Source organism: Hylobates moloch, unplaced genomic scaffold (assembly GCF_009828535.3).
Source record: "Hylobates moloch isolate HMO894 unplaced genomic scaffold, HMol_V3 SCAFFOLD_70, whole genome shotgun sequence".
In the NCBI taxonomy this organism is placed as follows: Eukaryota; Metazoa; Chordata; class Mammalia; order Primates; family Hylobatidae; genus Hylobates; species Hylobates moloch.
The window spans coordinates 199,477-216,804 of NW_026652345.1; the positions used below are offsets into that span (position 1 = coordinate 199,477).

Consider the following 17,328-nt stretch of genomic DNA (forward strand, 5'->3'; position numbering starts at 1 on the left):
TGCCATCTTATCCTGTTTAATTTTATTGTTGAATATGCTTATATTGAAATATGAAAGTGAAATTCAGAAGATACTGTTTGACATCTGGAGACAGAGTACGTCATAATTTCTCTCTCACAGTAGAGGGACAAACTTCTCTTAGATTCGTTTTGTGTAAAACAGTAAGAAGTATTTAGAGAAAATTACACTCCAGGCAAGGGCATAGAATGAGCAAAGGCACAGAGGCAAGACATAAAAGAAAAAAAACTTCAGGTGGCTGGGTGTATAGTCCAAAAACTAGACGGGTAAAGGGGACTCATGGGAGATCAATCGAAAGGTCTGGGGCTGGGCTTCATCCAGGTGTTCAGAAAAGATCCCAGCAGGCATGAGCAGGTGGTTGGCACAACCCGCCCTCTTCACAAATATTAATCTGCCAGTTGTGAAGGCAGCTGTGGTGCCATGCAACGCTTCCCAAATGGAGTTACCCTTGAATACTTTAAAAAATAATCGGCCGGGCGCGGTGGCTCACGCTTGTAATCCCAGCACTTTGGGAGGCCGAGGCGGGCGGATCACGAGGTCAGGAGATCAAGACCACGGTGAAACCCCGTCTCTACTAAAAATACAAAAAAAATTAGCCGGGCATGGTGGCAGGCGCCTGTAGTCCCAGTTACTCGGAGAGGCTGAGGCAGGAGAATGGCGTGAACCCGGGAGGCGGAGCTTGCAGTGAGCCGAGATTGCGCCACTGCACTCCAGCCTGGGTGACAGAGCGAGACTCCGTCTCAAAAAACAAACAAACAAACAAAAAAAATCATCATGGGCTGGGCATGGTGGCTCACGCCTGTAATCCCAGCATTTTGGGAGGCCAAAGCGGATGAATCACTTAATGTGATGAGTTTAAGACCAGCCTGGCCAACATGGCAAAACCCTGTTTCTACTAAACATTTAAAAAAAAAAAAAAAAATCATGTATAGGAGCTCACCTGTGCCTGGATCAGAATAAACAACAGAAACTGGTGTCTTGAGGAAGTGAAAGCTATAGACAATCACTGGCATTTGAAGACTCTGTTCTCTAATATAACAAAGAAAGCAACAAATTAGAGAGGTTAAATAAAAGTTTTAAAGGGAAATAATTACAGACATACATGTATATGGTCTTAAATGACAAGGTAAGACATAGAAGGCAGACCAACATTCAGTGAGGAGGGCCGTGCGCCTTGTTGTGCTCTGTGGAGATGCTGCCTGCTTGCTTATAGGGTGCGTGCATGTCACCTGCTGTGTGTGACACACCATCAGAAAGTCTGGCCTCCAAATGTTATTCACAGGTATGGGTTGCCACCTTGTAAGAACAGATTATTATACAAAAATAGGAATGTTGAAAGAAATATTGGGAATGTTTTTTCTTAAATATTATTATATTTTAAGAAGAAATACCATCAGCATTATTTTTAGAACCTTGTATACCTCTCACAGAACACTTGTGCACAACAGAAAATTTGAGAAGGCATGGCCAGAGCTGGATTTGCATCCCAGATTCACCATTCATGAACCATGTGACCATCATCAAATTTTCCTCTAAAATAAGATATAATATGTGGAGGTTTTGTGGAAAATTAAATTAGATAACATTTTTAAGACACACGGTACTGTGCCTGTCATATACAGTGGAGTTATACTGTATTAGTTTGTTCTCACTTTGCTATAAAGAACTACTTTGAGGCTGGGCACAGTGGCTCATGCCTGTAATTCCAGCACTTTGGGAGGCCAAGGCAGGAGAGTCACTTGATGTCAGGAATTCAAGACCAGCCTGGCCAACATGACAAAACCCCGTCTCTACTAAACATACAAAAATTAGCCAGGCATGGTGGCACGCACCTGTAATCCCAGCTACTTGGGAGGCTAAGGCAGGAGAATCACTGGAATCTGGGAGGCAGAGGTTGCAGTGAACTGAGATTACCCCACTGTATTCCAGCCTGGGATACAGAGCGAGACTTAGTTTGAAAAAAAAAAAAAAAAAAATTGAATTACCTGAGACTGGGTATGTTATAAAGAAAAGAGGTTTAATTGCCAGGCATGGTGGCTCACACTTGTAATCCCAGCACTTTGGGAGGCTGAGGTGGGCAGATCACAAGGTCAGGAGATCGAGATCATCCTAGCTAACATGGTGAAACTCCGTCTCTACTAAAAATACAAAAAATATTAGCCGGGCATGGTGGTGGGTGCCTGTAGTCCCAGCTACTTGGGAGGCTGAGGCAGGAGAATGGTGTGAACCTGAGAGGTGGAGCTTGCAGTGAGCCGAGATTGTGCCATTGCACTCCAGCCTGGGCAACAGAGCCAAGACTCCATCTCAAGGAAAAAAAAAAAAAAAAAGGTTTCATTGACTCACAGTTCCACAGGTCACACAGGAAGCATGGCTAGGGAGGCATCAGGAAACTTACAATCATGGTGGAAGGTGAAGGGGATGTAGGTACATATTCACATGGCTGGCAGGAGAGAGAGAGTGAATGAAGCAGGAGGTACTACATACTTTCAACAACCAGATCCCTTGAGAACTCTTATCCCAAGACAGCACTAGGAGGACAGTGCTAACCCATTAGAAACTGCCCCCATGAGCCAATCACCTCCCACCAAGCCCCACCTCCAACAATGGGAATTACAATTCAACATGAGATTTGGGTGGGGACACAGAACCAAACCATATTATGTATGCATATTTGTTTCAGTGAAATTTTCAATTATTAACATAGTTTTATATGCTGGGGACAAGCAGAACACATGCTTCATTTTGTTGTGTTAAATATGGCCCCTAAACACAAAGCTGCTATTTCATCAGTGATGTAACTAAAGAAAGAGCCAACCTCAGTGGCTCATGCATGTAATCCCAGCACTTTGGGAAGCTGAGGCAGATGTATCGCTTGAGTCCAGGAGTTCGAGAACATCCTGGGCAATGTGGTGAAAACTCATCTCTTAAAAAAAAAAAAAGAAAATTAGCCAAGTGTGGTGGTGCACATCTGTAGTCCCAGCTACTCTGGAGGCCGAAGTGGGAGAATCGCTTGAGCCTGGGAGATTAAGGCTGCAGTGAGCCGAGATGGTGCCACTACACTCCAGCCTGAGTGATACACCTCGGCCTCCCAAAGTGCTGGGATTACAGGTGTGAGCCACCAGGCCTGGACACTAATAGTATTTTTTTTATTATTTTTTATTTTGAGACAGAGTCTCGCTCAGTCACCCAGGCTGGAGTGGGAGTAATCTCCACTCACTGCAACCTCCTCCTTTCGGGTTCACGTGATTCTCCTGCCTCAGCTTCCCAGGTAGCTGGGATTACAGATGTGTACCACCACCCACGCCCGGCTAATTTTTGTATTTTTAGTAGATATGGGGTTTTATTCTGTTGGTCAGGCTGGTCTCAAACTCCTAACCTGAAGTGATCCACCCGCCTCGGCCTCCCAAAGTGCTGGGATGAGCCACAGTGCCCAGCCACCAATAGCATTCTTAATAACCATTTTCTTTAGTTATTCAGTTCAGGCTTTGTTTTGTGAATGCCTCCCGCACACATACACCTACACACACACACACACACACACACACACACACAATTGCTGTTATATAACATGGTGAGTATTTAGTGGGTATTTCTCTAATCTGCTTAAATGATGCAGGGTTTTCTCAGACTGACTTGTATATTGTTCTAGCCAAGCAGACTGAGCGTTTGAAATAACATCTGGAAATTAATTCTTGTGGCCTTGCTTTTTTCTTACATACTCTAAATGAGTCTATTTATCATTCAGTATTTTGAATTGCAGAGAAACTTAGATAACTGAAAGGAATACCTCAGCAGAATGTAGGCGTTTCTATTTTGTTCTTATTAAATTATCAAATAAGGAAATGAACATGAATTATTTACAATGATTGTCCTTGGAGGCCTTGGGCACCAAGTCATGTAAATGGACTGATAAGAAGGTGGCCCATTTTGTTTGTTGATGACCTTTCTGAGAATGGCTGGCGCAGACAGAGGAGATTTTTTTCTCCTCAGACCTAACCTGATTTCATTCTCTTTCTGCATATTTGCCACCTGATTTTATTCTGTGTAACATAAAGGGGAAAATGTGAAAACCAGTTCCTGTCAGTAAACCTTTAAAAATTATTTAAAAGCCCAACCCCTTACAATTTGTTAAGTTCCTGATGGTTTCTTCCAATGAAGTTTTCAGTTTACTGATTTTTTTTTCCACTCAAAAGAAGGGGCTGTGAAGTCAAGAGTGTAAGACAGTGTGGGTTAACTGTTTTAAGTTCTGTTTCTGTGAAACGTATTCTATTCATGTTTACAGAGCAACAGAGGAAAGCTTAGAGAATTAAGTACACTGTAAATTCAACCACAGAAGCTTATGAGTAGCTAGATTAACTTCAAAACAATCAGTAAATAAATATTTTAAACTTCCACTGACCTTTTTAAAATCTACTTCCAGATACGTTGGTTGAACTATTCTCATAAATTAGTCATCTTGCAAAACAGCTGTGGCAATATGATATAATGAAGAGAGCAATGATTTAGCAATCAGAAGGTTGGGAGTCCTTGTCTTGGCTCATTCACAGGGAGATCACATGACATGCCAAAGTCCCCTAGATGAGGAAGCCATGCATGAGAGGATTGAGGATTGGGTCAATGATCTATCATAAAAGACTTTCTGTGAGTCTGTGCTTAAACTTAGAAACCTCACAAAGAACACACCAGGGAATTTGGGTGAGAGCAGGAGCTTCACCTCATGCAGAATTGCAGTGTTATTTTAGAGTTGTGTTACGATTCTTAGGCTTAGAAGACAGAATGTCTGAGTCAGGATTATGTTGTGTATAATGGATTGTACTCTCGTTGGCTTAGGCAGAAAGGTGTTAAATGGCTTGCAGAATTGTTGGGAGGGCTGAGCTTCCAGGAGCAGCTCCCAAAGTCTCCACACAGAATTGGACCACCAGGGAACCTGCTCCCTCCACCAGGACAGGAGCCTTAACTTCAGAAAGCTGCCCACCCAGTTGGAAAGCTGCCACCACAGTTAACAGCACCAGAAGCATCTCGTTTCTGCTACAGTCTCTGTGCATATAGTGAACGCCCTGTGCCCTGCCTCTCTCCCCCTGACTCAGGTGCCACTCCAGGTCTTGCCCAAGTCTTTCTGATTGGTGAAATTTAAATCACACCCAAAATCCCAGCTGCAGGAGAGTTCTGAGATTTCATCTTTCCAGCCTCTGTGTGTTATGTTACGTGGGGTTTGGAGCATTTGCCAACAAGCCAATCCACTGCATTCACCATTGACAATAAGCAAAATGTTTATGATCAGTAACATTTGCATTTTTTCACAATTTCCAGGATACAGCCTTCTTAATTAGAGCTACTGTCAAGTCATTCTACATATAAAAATATCATTTTTGACCGTTTCTCAAGAAACAGCTTTTTAAAATATCGAGAGCAATGCCTACATTATTTCCTAATGCAAAGCTGGTAGAGAAAATAGGATGTTAAATTTAGAATTTCCCTTCCAGCTTTATTTTCTCCACATCAGCTCTGTTTTCCTGTGTCTTTTTCTCCTACGGGGATGTCCTCCACCTTTTCAGTCTCATTTGACCTTTGCCATGCGGACCTGTGGATGAAGAGCCAGCGTCCCCCAAGGTCGATGCTGCTGGCCAGTGGCCTGGTGTCTGTGTTAACAGAACATCTCCAATGCCCTCAGAGCCCATGACCACCATAAGTCACTCATCAAGTCATTTGATTTGGGATGCCCTGGTATTTAATCATTTTTTTCTATAAGCAAAGCTCCAAATTCAGACTTTGGCCCGACATATCAAATGTTTCTCGACTCTACCCTGGCCCCACGTTGTTACAACCACAAGGGCACTTTCCAGGTACTATCACATGCAGCCACTGCATGCAGGAGCCTGGCCGAGGCTCTGGGGAGGCACTGATGGAGAGCCTGACTCATGAATAACACAAAAGCAGCCTCTTCCTCTCTGCCTCTCCCTCCTCTCCAGTTCCTGCCTTGCCTCATTTCTTTTCTGCCTCTCATAGCCATTAAATTCAGGTCACTACTATTTGCCATTTTCTTATCTCATGAGAATTAGCATGGTCAGCCAGAGGCTTCATCTCCAAGGAAACCAGGTGTCACAACTGTGTACCTGACCCTTTTGTAGGCACCCTTGGCCATCCCCATCTTGCAGCCTGCTAGACATTTTTCTACCTGGTCTTGTATGTGAGCACCTGTGTTGATCTGTCACTCCTGATCTTGGTGTGCTCCCAGCTTTTCCTGGAATTTTCTGATAGACTCACTATACCCCTTTAGTCATGCTTATCTTCATATATGAGAAAGATGCATAGCTATACTTCATACATACACTGTACACATAAAGATAGCAAATAGAAGAAACAGAATATGCATCTCTCCACTGTAACAGTATCTTTCTTCCTGGACTGCAATGAACATGCCATTGTATTGAAAGACTCTAGTAGGCTGGGCGTGGTGGCTCACGCCTGTAATCCCAGCACTTTGGGAGGCCGAGGCGGGTGGATCATGAGGTCAGGAGATCGAGACCATCCTGGCTAACACGGTGAAACCCCGTCTCTACTAAAAATACAAAAAATTAGCCGGGCGTGGTGGCGGGCGCCTGTAGTCCCAGCTACTCAGGAGGCTGAGGCAGGAGAATGGTGTGAACCCGGAAGGCGGAGCTTGCAGTGAGCCAAGATCGCCCCACTTCACTCCAGCCTGGGCAACAGAGCAACGCTCTGTCTCAAAAAAAAAAAAAAAAAAAAAAGACTGTAGTAAAAATTAATCTTAGAATGTACCTGGTTATTATCTCTGCTAAAATAGTTTGCAATTAAGTTAAATGAAGATTAAACTACACATGTTGAAAGACATGAAAGTCCAGTGAGTGAGTCTATGAAGATGGGAAATGAACAGTAACAGTTTGTGCAAGAACTTTCCTGTTCCTTCCACCCCTAGGCACTTCATTATTTAAACATTTTCGCTTTACTCAGTTGTCCTACATCTAGGACTGGCCTCCACTCAGCTAACTCCTCCTCCCCTCCCATTTCTCCAATTCAGCTCTAGTCCAGAGGAGAAAAGGATAATAAATACAACACTAAACACCATGGAATACTTCTCAAGTCACCAAAAAGGTAAATCAAAAAGTATTATTTGCTATTTTGAACTGGAACAACATGTAAATGTTCCCATCTCTTTTCTTGGCAAGTGGAACTGGACAGAATACTTCTGTCCATAAGGCCCTTAGAAGCCCCCTAAGTGAAATACCAATGAGGACCTCCCCAGCAGCTGCTGTCTCTCCTGCCAGGTAGATGAGCCCCAGGAATAACCACTGCTCATGGTTTGTTCTATATCCCTCTAGGTGTTTTTCTTTATACGTATGTGTGTGTGTGTGTCTGTGTCTGTGTGTGTAGAGAGAGGGTGTGTTGTGTAAATTGGATTATACTACACATTAGTCCAATACTTACTCATTTCACTTTATCATTGGAATGTGAGCTCCGTGAGGACCAAGATTTTTGTTTATTTTGCTTGCTAACATATCTTTTGTCGATAACAGGGAGTGAAACATGGTCACATCATGATAGAAGCTCAACAAATATTTGTTGAATGAATAAAGGAATATGTCTGAGACACCTTTACATTGCAACATTTGGAGAAATGGTTCCTTTTTGTAAAGGTTACATAATACACATCAATTTATGTAGCCATACTTCTACTGATAGATTTTAGATTACTTGGGGTAAACAATAAAGTGAAGATCCTTATGCAGTTTTTTGACCACTAAAGGGGCTATTTCTGCATAAGGGTGGATCAAGATTCATTTGCAAATATGAGAGATCACTGTAGTTAAGCAGAAAGGGATTTAATCCAGGGCATTTGGTACTGGAAGGGCTGGAGAAGGCAGTAGGCTCCGTCCACTGAACTTCCAGGAAGGGTTCCCAAAGCATCTCAATGCTGGTCCAGTAAAGGAGCTTCTGTTCCTGCCGGAATCAGGAAGTCTTTCTGTAGGTACATGCCCAGGTCCACCACTGCTGCCAAGATCTAGGATCAGCCTTGGGACCACACAGCCACAGGTGTAGTCCATGCCAGCACACCATGCTCTGTGCCTGCCTCATACTGCCCAGAAGATGGTGGAACAGACCCAAGAATCTCCACTTCCCTGCCACAGAACAGCAAATGCCCTCCCAGCCATGATTGCCAGGAGAAGCTGCAGAAGGGCAGCCTTCTACTCCCTATACCTTCCACATCCTCTGAGAAGGGGCCTGTTTGACAGAAACTAAGCCACTTGATGAGCCAAGCTTTAAGGACTTTGGCAAATACACCCCTTAGCTTTCTAGTCTCATGTAAGTCAGTAAGTTACCCTTCAAAGAGACAAGGATGGAATCAAGTGAGCCTGTCCTGAGATCTTCCACACATTGATTCCTAGAAAAGGAAAATGGAGTCCTAGAAAAGGAAGTGTATTTGACCTGTCCTGGCACGTTGAAAAACTTGACAGACACATTGCCCTTCAGTTTACCCTCCCACTCATAGCATGCAAGGTACTGTTTTCCCAGAATTTTCACACTCTATAAATTTTAAAGATTAAATGAACAATAATATCTTGATTTTGTCCTTCAGTAAGGTTGAGCACTTCTTCATATGTTTACAGACCGTTTATCTATCTTTTCTATGTGTGAATGAAAACTTACATACTTTGCCTGTATTTATTTTGAGGTATTAGTCTTTTTCCTATTTGTAAGAAATCTTGATATATTGTGCTTTTTAACTTTTTTATATGTAATGCTGTTATTTTCTTTATCTTTGAACTTTGTTTGAAGTTATATCTTACTGAAGAAAAATGTTGCATGTTGTGTTGAGTGCTTTCCTTTATGATTTTAAGTGTTTTGTTTCCTGCCTTAAAAAGACCTTTCTAGCTATTAGATTATGAAAATATTCTTCCTTAACATCTTAAAGAAGTCTTTTATTTGTTCAGTCTTAAAACCCATAGAAACATGGGTTTGAATTTAAGTGATCTTTCCCTATCTTACTGCCTTCTGGACTCAGAAATAAATACTCTTTGAATGAAGATTACATCATCCAGAACCTCAACTTATAGCCACATTAAAAAAAATATGGTGTCATAGTCAATTTTAAAAATACTAAGTATACAAATAGATAATACCAAATGATGAAAAAACAAGAGAAAAATAGGCAACAGAAACAGACACAGGAGATCCAGATATTAGACACGGACTTTAAAACAACTGAGATTAATCCAGTAAAGAAAATAAGTAACAAGGTGGATAATTTCAGCAGAAAACCACAATCTATGAAAAAGAATCCATTAGAAATGTTATAACTTAAAAATAAAATGCCTAAATTTAAGACTCAACAAAGTTTACCTGTAGATTAAACATTTTCAGAGAGGCTAAAGGAACTAAAGACAAGTTGATAGAAATATCTGAACTGAAGCGCAGAGAAAACAAAGAATAGGAAATAGAGAAAAGGACGTAAGAGCTATATGGAATGGGGCAAAAAGATCTAATGTGTAATTGGAGTCCCTAAAAGGGAAAACAAGAAAAACAAGACAGATAGGGCAGAAGCAGTATTGGAAGAGATAATGGCCAAGAATTTTGAAAACTAAACAGATGTCAAGCCCTAGATTCAAGAACAATATGAACCAAAAGCAAAGTAAATGCAAAGAAAACCACCTAGACACATTAGGCTAAAACTGCTAGTAATGAAAGAGAAAGCACAGTAAAAGCACTCAAAGGGAAAAAAGAAACCTTAATGTCAAAGGAGCAAGAGCTAAAACTGACATCTGCCTTCTCAACAAAAATGATGGAAGCCAGAAGACAATGCAGTGGCATCTGCAAAATGCAGAAGGAATGCCTGCTTTCGTAGAATACCGTACTTGGTGAAAATACCCTTCAAAGGTGAACACAAAAGAAAGATGCTTTCAGTCCAACAAAAACAGATTTCTTTTTTACCAGTGTACTTGTGATGAAAAGATTGTTTTAAAAAGTTCTGCATGAAGTTTGTTTTTTTAAAAGATTATTAAAATTGACGAACCTCTGACAAGGCTGACATAAAGAAAAGGCATAAATTAGCTATATCAGGAGTTTTTAAAGGGGTGTATCACTAAAGATCCCATAATTATGAAAACAGTGATGAGGAGATTACAGATTACTGCTCTGTATAGTACTACTCTATAAATTAGAAAATGTTGATGAAATGGTCAAAATCTTAGAAAAACATCACTTACTAAACTGACATAAGAAAAAGTAGTAGGAAATCCTGATAGTCTGTAATTTAAATATTTTTCTCAAAGGAAATGCCAGGAGGCCCAGATAGTTTCATCATGAAATCTCCCAAACATTTAAGGAAGAAATAACACCAATCTTACATATTCATACAGAGACTAGAAAAAAGACTAGAAAAAAGGGTAAACCTTCTTAGATCATTTAAGAGGCCATTAGGTATACCTTTGATACCTAATTCTTGCAAGGACATTAAAAGACAGGAAAATTAAAAGGTCAGTCTCTCTCATGAACCTCCATGCAAAAATCCAGAACAAAATCTTGGAAAACCTAATTCAGAGATACATTTATTTATTTTTTACTTATTTATTTTTGAGATGGAGTTTCACTCTTGTTGCCCAGGCTGGAGTGCAATGGCACGATCCTGGCTCACTACAGCCTCCGCCTCCGAAGTTCAAGTGATTGTCCTGCCTTAGCCTCCCAGGTAGCTGGGATTACAGCCACGCGCCACCACGCCTGGCTAATTTTGTATTTTTAGTGGAGGTGGGGTTTCTCCATGTGGGTCAGGCTGGTCTCGAACTCCTGACCTCAGATGATCTGCCCACCTTGACCTCCCAAAGTGCTGGGATTACAGGCATGAGTCACTGCGCCTGGCCTCAGAGATACATTTAAAAGATCATGTTAAATTGGGTTTATTCGAGGAATGCAAGGTGGTTTTAACTACTGAAACCAACCAGAGTTAATTTACCACATTAACAAAGGTATAAAAAGTATACAGTCATCTCAGTAGATGACAGTAAAATATATTCAATAAAGATTAATACCTTTCTTAATGAAAAGTCTTAGAAAACTAGGAATAGAAGGGCAATTCCTTAATCTGATGAAGGGTCTCTATTATATATCTACATCATACGTCATACTTAATGGTGAAATATTGGACGTTTTCCCACAAGATTGTGAATGAGATAGGAATGCCCCATGTTGTCACTTTTGTTCAGCTCATTTCAAAAACAAGATCTAAAACTACTTTTGAAAACTGTATACCATTATATTTATGTGGGGCATGGATACATGGAATTATGTTTAATGCGATGTGGAGTAGGACCTCTGAGGGAAAGAATGCTTTGGAAAGCCTCACAATGGCCCTGCTCACTCATGTACACAGACAGATGTACCAGGATGTTCATTTCCTAATACTCAAATCAATATCAATGCCAGTATTAACAGAATCAATCAAATAAATTATGGCAATGAAAATAGCTAAAATCTACTGAATGTCTACTATGTACCAGGCCGTGTTTTGATTGTTTTAACTGGATTTAACTCTTATTTATTTATTTATTTATTTTGAGATGGAGTTTTGCTCGTTGCCCTGGCTGGAGTGCAATGGCACCATCTTGGCCCACTGCAACCTCCACCTCCTGGGTTCAAGCAATTCTCCTGCCTCAGCCTCCCAAGTAGCTGGGATTACAGGTGTGCACCACCACACCCGGCTAATTCTATATTTTTTTAGTAGAGATGGGATTTTACCATGTTGGCCAGGCTGCTCTTGAACTCCTGACCTCAAGTGATCCACCCGCCTCGGCCTCCCAAAGTGCTGGGATTACCGGCATGAGCCACCGCACCCGACCAGATTTAACTCATTTAATCCCCCCAACAATCTTCTGGGGTAGGTACTATTTATATCAGTGCCATTTTATAGATAAAGAAAATGAAGCACAGAGAATGAAGTAACCCAGAGTCTTGCAGCTAGTTGGTGGCTATCTGGCCTCAGAGCCCTGTGCTTGGCCTCTTGTGTGACACTTCCCATGAGAAGCCACCAAGAAGGTAGGTAGAGAATGACCAGTAAGTGAAAGAAGCAAAGCGGTATGCAAAGCAATGGAATCCTGTGATAACATTTGTGTTTTTAGAATAACAGAGGGTTTTTCTTCAAGGTTTTTCCTTGAATAATATCACTCTCACCTGCATTCTAAAATGCTTTTTTTTAATGGGGGTAGAACAAATATACCATGAAAACTACCCTCTTAACAAATTTTTAAGTACGGTTAACTATAAGCACAATGTTGTACAGCAGATCTCCAGAAACTTTTTCTAAAATTTCAACTTTATTTCAGATTCAGGGTACATGTGCAGGTTTGTTACATGGGTATATTGTGGGATGCTGAGGTTTGGGGTACAATTGATCCCATCATTCAGGTGGTGAGCATAGTATCCAATAGGTAGTTTTTCAACCCTTGTCCCCCTCCCCATTCTACCACTCTCCAATGTCTATTGTTGCCATCTTTTTGTCCTCTAGAACTTTTTTATCTTGCTTGACTGCAACTGTACCCACTGAACAACTCCCCACTTGCCCTCCCCACAGCCTCTGGCAGCCACCACTCTACTCTCTGCTTCTGTGAGTTTGACTGCTTTAGATTCTTCACTGATACAGTTTTGCTCTGTGTCCCCACCCAAATCTCATCTCGAATTGTAATCTCTGTAATCCCCATGTGTCTAGGGAGGGACTTGGTGGGATGTGAAGGGGGCCGTTTCCCCCATGCTGTTCTTGTGATAGTGAGTGAGTTCTCACGAGATCTGATGGTTTTATAAGTGTTTGACAGTTCCTGGTTTTATGTGTTTGACAGTTCCTCCTCCACACGCACTCTCTTTCTCTGTCACCCCCTTCCCCCACCTCCCTCCTGCCACCTTGTGAAGAAGGTGCCTATTTCCCTTTCCACCATGATTGTAAATCTCCTAAAGCCTCCTCAGCCATGCGAAACTGTGAGTCAGTTAAACCTCTTTACTCTATAAATTCCCAGTCTCAGGGAAGGTCTTTATAGCCTCGTGAAAACTGACTAATAGTGTAAATTTGTACTAGTAGAGTCGGGTACTGCTATAAAGATAGCCTGAAAATGTGGAAGTGACTTTGGAACTGGGTAACAGGCAGAGGTTAGAACAGTTTGGAGGGCTCAGAAGAAGATAGGAAGATGTGGGAAAGTTTGGAACTTACTAGAGACTTGTTGAATGGTTTTGACCAAAATGCTGATACGATGTGGAAAATGAAGTCCAGGGTGAGGTGGTCTCAGATGGGGATGAGGAACTTATTGGGATCTGGAGCAAAGGTCACTCTTGCTGTGTTTTAGCAAAGAGACTGATGGCATTTTGTCCCTGCCTTAGAGATCTGTGGAACTTTGAACTTGAGAGAAATTGATCTGAAATTGGAACTTATGTTTGAAAGGGAAGCAGAGCGTAAAAGTTTGGAATATTTGCAGCCTGACAGTGCAATAGGAATGAAAAACCAACTTTCTGGAGAGATACTCAAACCAGCTGCAGAAATTTACATAAGTAACAAGGAGCCGAATGTTAATCACCAAAACAGTGGGAAAAAATGTCCCCAGGACATGTCAGAGATCTTTGTGGCAGCCTGTCCCATCACAGGCCCAGGGACCTAGGAGTTAAAATGGTTTTGTGGCCTGGGCCCAGGGCCGCCCTGCTATGTGCAGCCTTGGGACTTGGTGTCCTGTGTCCCAGCTGCTCTAGCTCCAGTGGTGGTTAGAAGGGGCCAATGTACAGCTTGGGCCATTGCTTCAGAGGGTGCAAGCCCCAAGTCTTGGTGGCTTCCATGTGGTGTCGGGCCTGTGCGTACACTGAAGTCAAGAACTGAGGTTTAGGAACCTCTGTCTAGATTTCAGAGGATGTGTGGAAATGCCTGGATGACCAGTCAGAAGTCTGCTGCAGGGATGGAACCCTCATGGAGATCCCCTACTAGGGCAGGGCAAAAGAGAAATGTGAGGTTGGTGCCCCCACACAGAACCCCCACTGGGGCACTGCCTAGTGGAGCTGTGAGAAGAGGGCCACCGTCCTCCAGACCCCAGAATGGTAGATCCACTGACAGTGTGTACCGTGCACCCAGAAAAACCACAGGCACTCAACGCCAGCCCATGAAAGCAGCTAGAAGGGGTGTTGTACCCTGCAAAGCCACAGGGATGGAGCTGCCCAAGACCATAGGAGCCTACCCCTTGGATCAGTGTGACCTGATGTGAGACATGGAGTCAAGGAGATCGTTTCAGAGCTTTAAGATTTAATGACTGCCCCACCGGGTTTTGGACTTGCATGGGGCCTGTGGCTTCTTTATTTTGGTCAGTTTCTCCCATTTGGAACAGGAGCATTTATTAATGCCTGTACTCCCATTGTATCTTGGAGGTAACTGACTTGTTTTTATAGCAGCGTGAAGCGGACTAATACACTCACATACATGGAATCATGCAACATTTGTCCTTCTGTGACTGGCTTCTTTGACTTAGCATAATGTCTTCAAGGCTCATTTATGTTGTAGCATGGAACAGGATTTCCTTTTTATGGGTGAATAATATTTCCATTTTATGGGTGAATAATATTCCATTGTATATTATATACCATCTTTTCTTCATCCATTCATCTGGTGGTGGACACTTGGGTTGCATCCACCTCTTAGCTTTTGTGAATAACACCACAGTGATCATGAGAGTGTAAATATCTCTTTGAGATTCTGTTTTCACATCTTTGGGATAAATACCTAGAAGTGGCATTGCTGGATCATTTGATAGTTCTATTTTTATGTTTTTGAGGGGAACCTCCATACTGTTTTCCATAATGGCTACACCATTGTACGCTCTCATGAACAGTGCACAAGGGTTTCTCTGCCTCCTCACCAGCACTTGTTTTTTTCTGGGTTTAATGATGGCCTTCCTAACAGGTGTGAGGTGGCATGTCACTGTGGTTTTGATTTGCATTTCCCTGATGATTAGTGATGTTGAGCATCTTTTCATATACTTGTTGGCCATTCAAAATAGAATGCTTTTACACACATCCTTGAATATAGAGAACGTTCCAGGAAAGATTCACAAAGCTGATTAGTAATGAGTACTCTTGGGAAGGAGAACTGGGGTGCAGGAATGAAAGGGAGACTTTCTCTTCACTATTTGCCCTTTTTGTTTCTTTTGAGGATTGTGTCTATTGCATATATTACCTATTTGAATAAATGAGTTAATTAAAAACTCTCCCAGTTATTCCACTGTGTTTAAGAACTGTTGGACACACACGCACGCGCACACACACACACACGCACCTGTGTTGGTGCTGTTCTTGATGTTACAAGCTCACCATTCTGGTCCCCCCCCCCCCCCCCGGTTTTTACAGAGGCATCTGGCTTAGAGCAGTGTGCGGTCGGCCAGCAAAGGGATGACTCAATGCTTGGACCTTCCTGACCTTCCCCTCTCAGGTAAATTATATAAACATAAAAGACTTTTGATTTACTGCAGTTTCAACCCCAGAATAATGGACGTGTCATGGACGTTAGATCCAGCAGTGCAGCCGACACAAGGAATAAATGTCTTATCTCCTGCCAGCTCCACCTCTTAGTGTGCTTGTGCTAGGGAGACAGGAACTTTGTTGCTGATTTTTTTAAGACATAGGGTCTTGCTTTGTTGCCCAGGCTGGTCTTGAACTCCTGGCCTCAAGCAATCCTCTCACCTAAGCCTCCCAAAGCATGTGAACTACCATGCTTGGCCAAAAAAACCATTCTTTTAATTGCCAAGATGCATACTAAAGTTGAGACCACAACAACTATTGCCCTGAAGTAAATACCTCATTGACGATACTCCCCACTTAGCCCCCTCCAGGCACCTGTCTGCTTGGATGATTCTATTTACTGTAATAACAAAGGATCACAGTGACAATTGCTTGCTTCCAGCAATCCCCAGAAGTTGCTTGTCAACACTGAGGTCATCAGAAGCTGCAGAAACAGGGATTAATGGGCTGTTTTTGTTCTCTTTAGTGATGTAAATACTGTTTTTCTCTGCTATTTAGAGCTAATTAGCCCCACTCCCAACTTTAGTACCCATAATTGGTGGCTGTGAGCTGTAGAAGGATTGTTTTCTTCCGTGAGTATTTGTGGGTCATGGGCAGCAACTGTGGGCCTGGTCTCTGGTTTGCTGTGTAGCTCTAAACAAGGCACTTAGTTCTCTTAGCTCCAGTTTCCCCTATAACCATAGACAATCTTTGAAAGGTTTCTCCTGTTCTATATTTTTATGGTCCTTTATGAAATATCATCTGGCCAGGTATCAGGGCATGCTCCTTTAGTCCTAGCTACTCAGGAGGCTGAGGTGGGAGGATCACTTGAGCCCAGGAGGTTAAGTCCAAATCCAGCCTGGGCAACATAGCGAAACCCCTTATCTAAAAAAGAAAAAGAAATACCATCTAGAGGATTCAGTCTATTTCATTATCTGTTTTGATTCTGACTAATATGACAGCAGAATGAGCCTTGAAAGAATTAAGGGAGGAGACCACCCCTCATATTGTCTTATGCCCAATTTCTGCCTCCAAAGAAAGAAGAAGTAAAAACTAAAAGGCAGAAATAAAATCCACAAGCAGACAGCCCGGCGTCACACCCTGGGCCTAGTAGTTAAAGATCGACCCCTGACCTAATCAATTATTTGCATAAGAAAAGCACTGTGAAGATCCCTGTCCTGTTCTGTTCCGTTCTAATTACTGGTGTATGCAACCCCCAGTCAGGGTACCCTGCTTGCTCAATCGATCACGACCCTCTCACGAAGACCCCCTTAGAGTTATGAGCCCTTAAAAGGGACAGGAATTGCTTATTCGGGGAGCTCGGCTCTTGAGACAGGAGTCTTGCCGATGCTCCCGGACGAATAAACTCCTTCCTTCTTTAATTTGGTGTCTGAGGGGTTTTATCTGCAGCTCTATCTGCTACAGAATGATTTCTACTTTTTTACTGAACCAGGCCCTGTGGCTGGAATGGCCTTTCTCATGTAAAATAGTTCTTCTTGGTTCCCAGATTCTTGCCTGCCGCTGCCTGTGACCTGATCATCACATGAGGCGTTTTCCTGCCACTCTCTCTCTGTCTCTCTCTCAGATGTCTGTCAATTAAAACAAAACATTACCTGAGGGCAGGTAATGTCTTTCTCCAGGTAAGGGCAATTTCATAAGGTCCTTAGAAAGGTGCATGCTTGGTTTAATGCTCTGATGACATCGTCTTGAAATTCACAATAATTTTTGAACAAGAGTTGATTCAGATATACATCCTATAAAGGATGTAGTGGTCCTGCCTGGAGAATC

General features: G+C 42.3%; 1 pseudogene; it reads left to right on the plus strand.

Annotated features, from left to right (window-relative positions):
• Positions 1-17,328, plus strand: part of LOC116463832 (cytospin-B-like) — a 109,240-nt pseudogene that overhangs the window by 13,991 nt on the left and 77,921 nt on the right.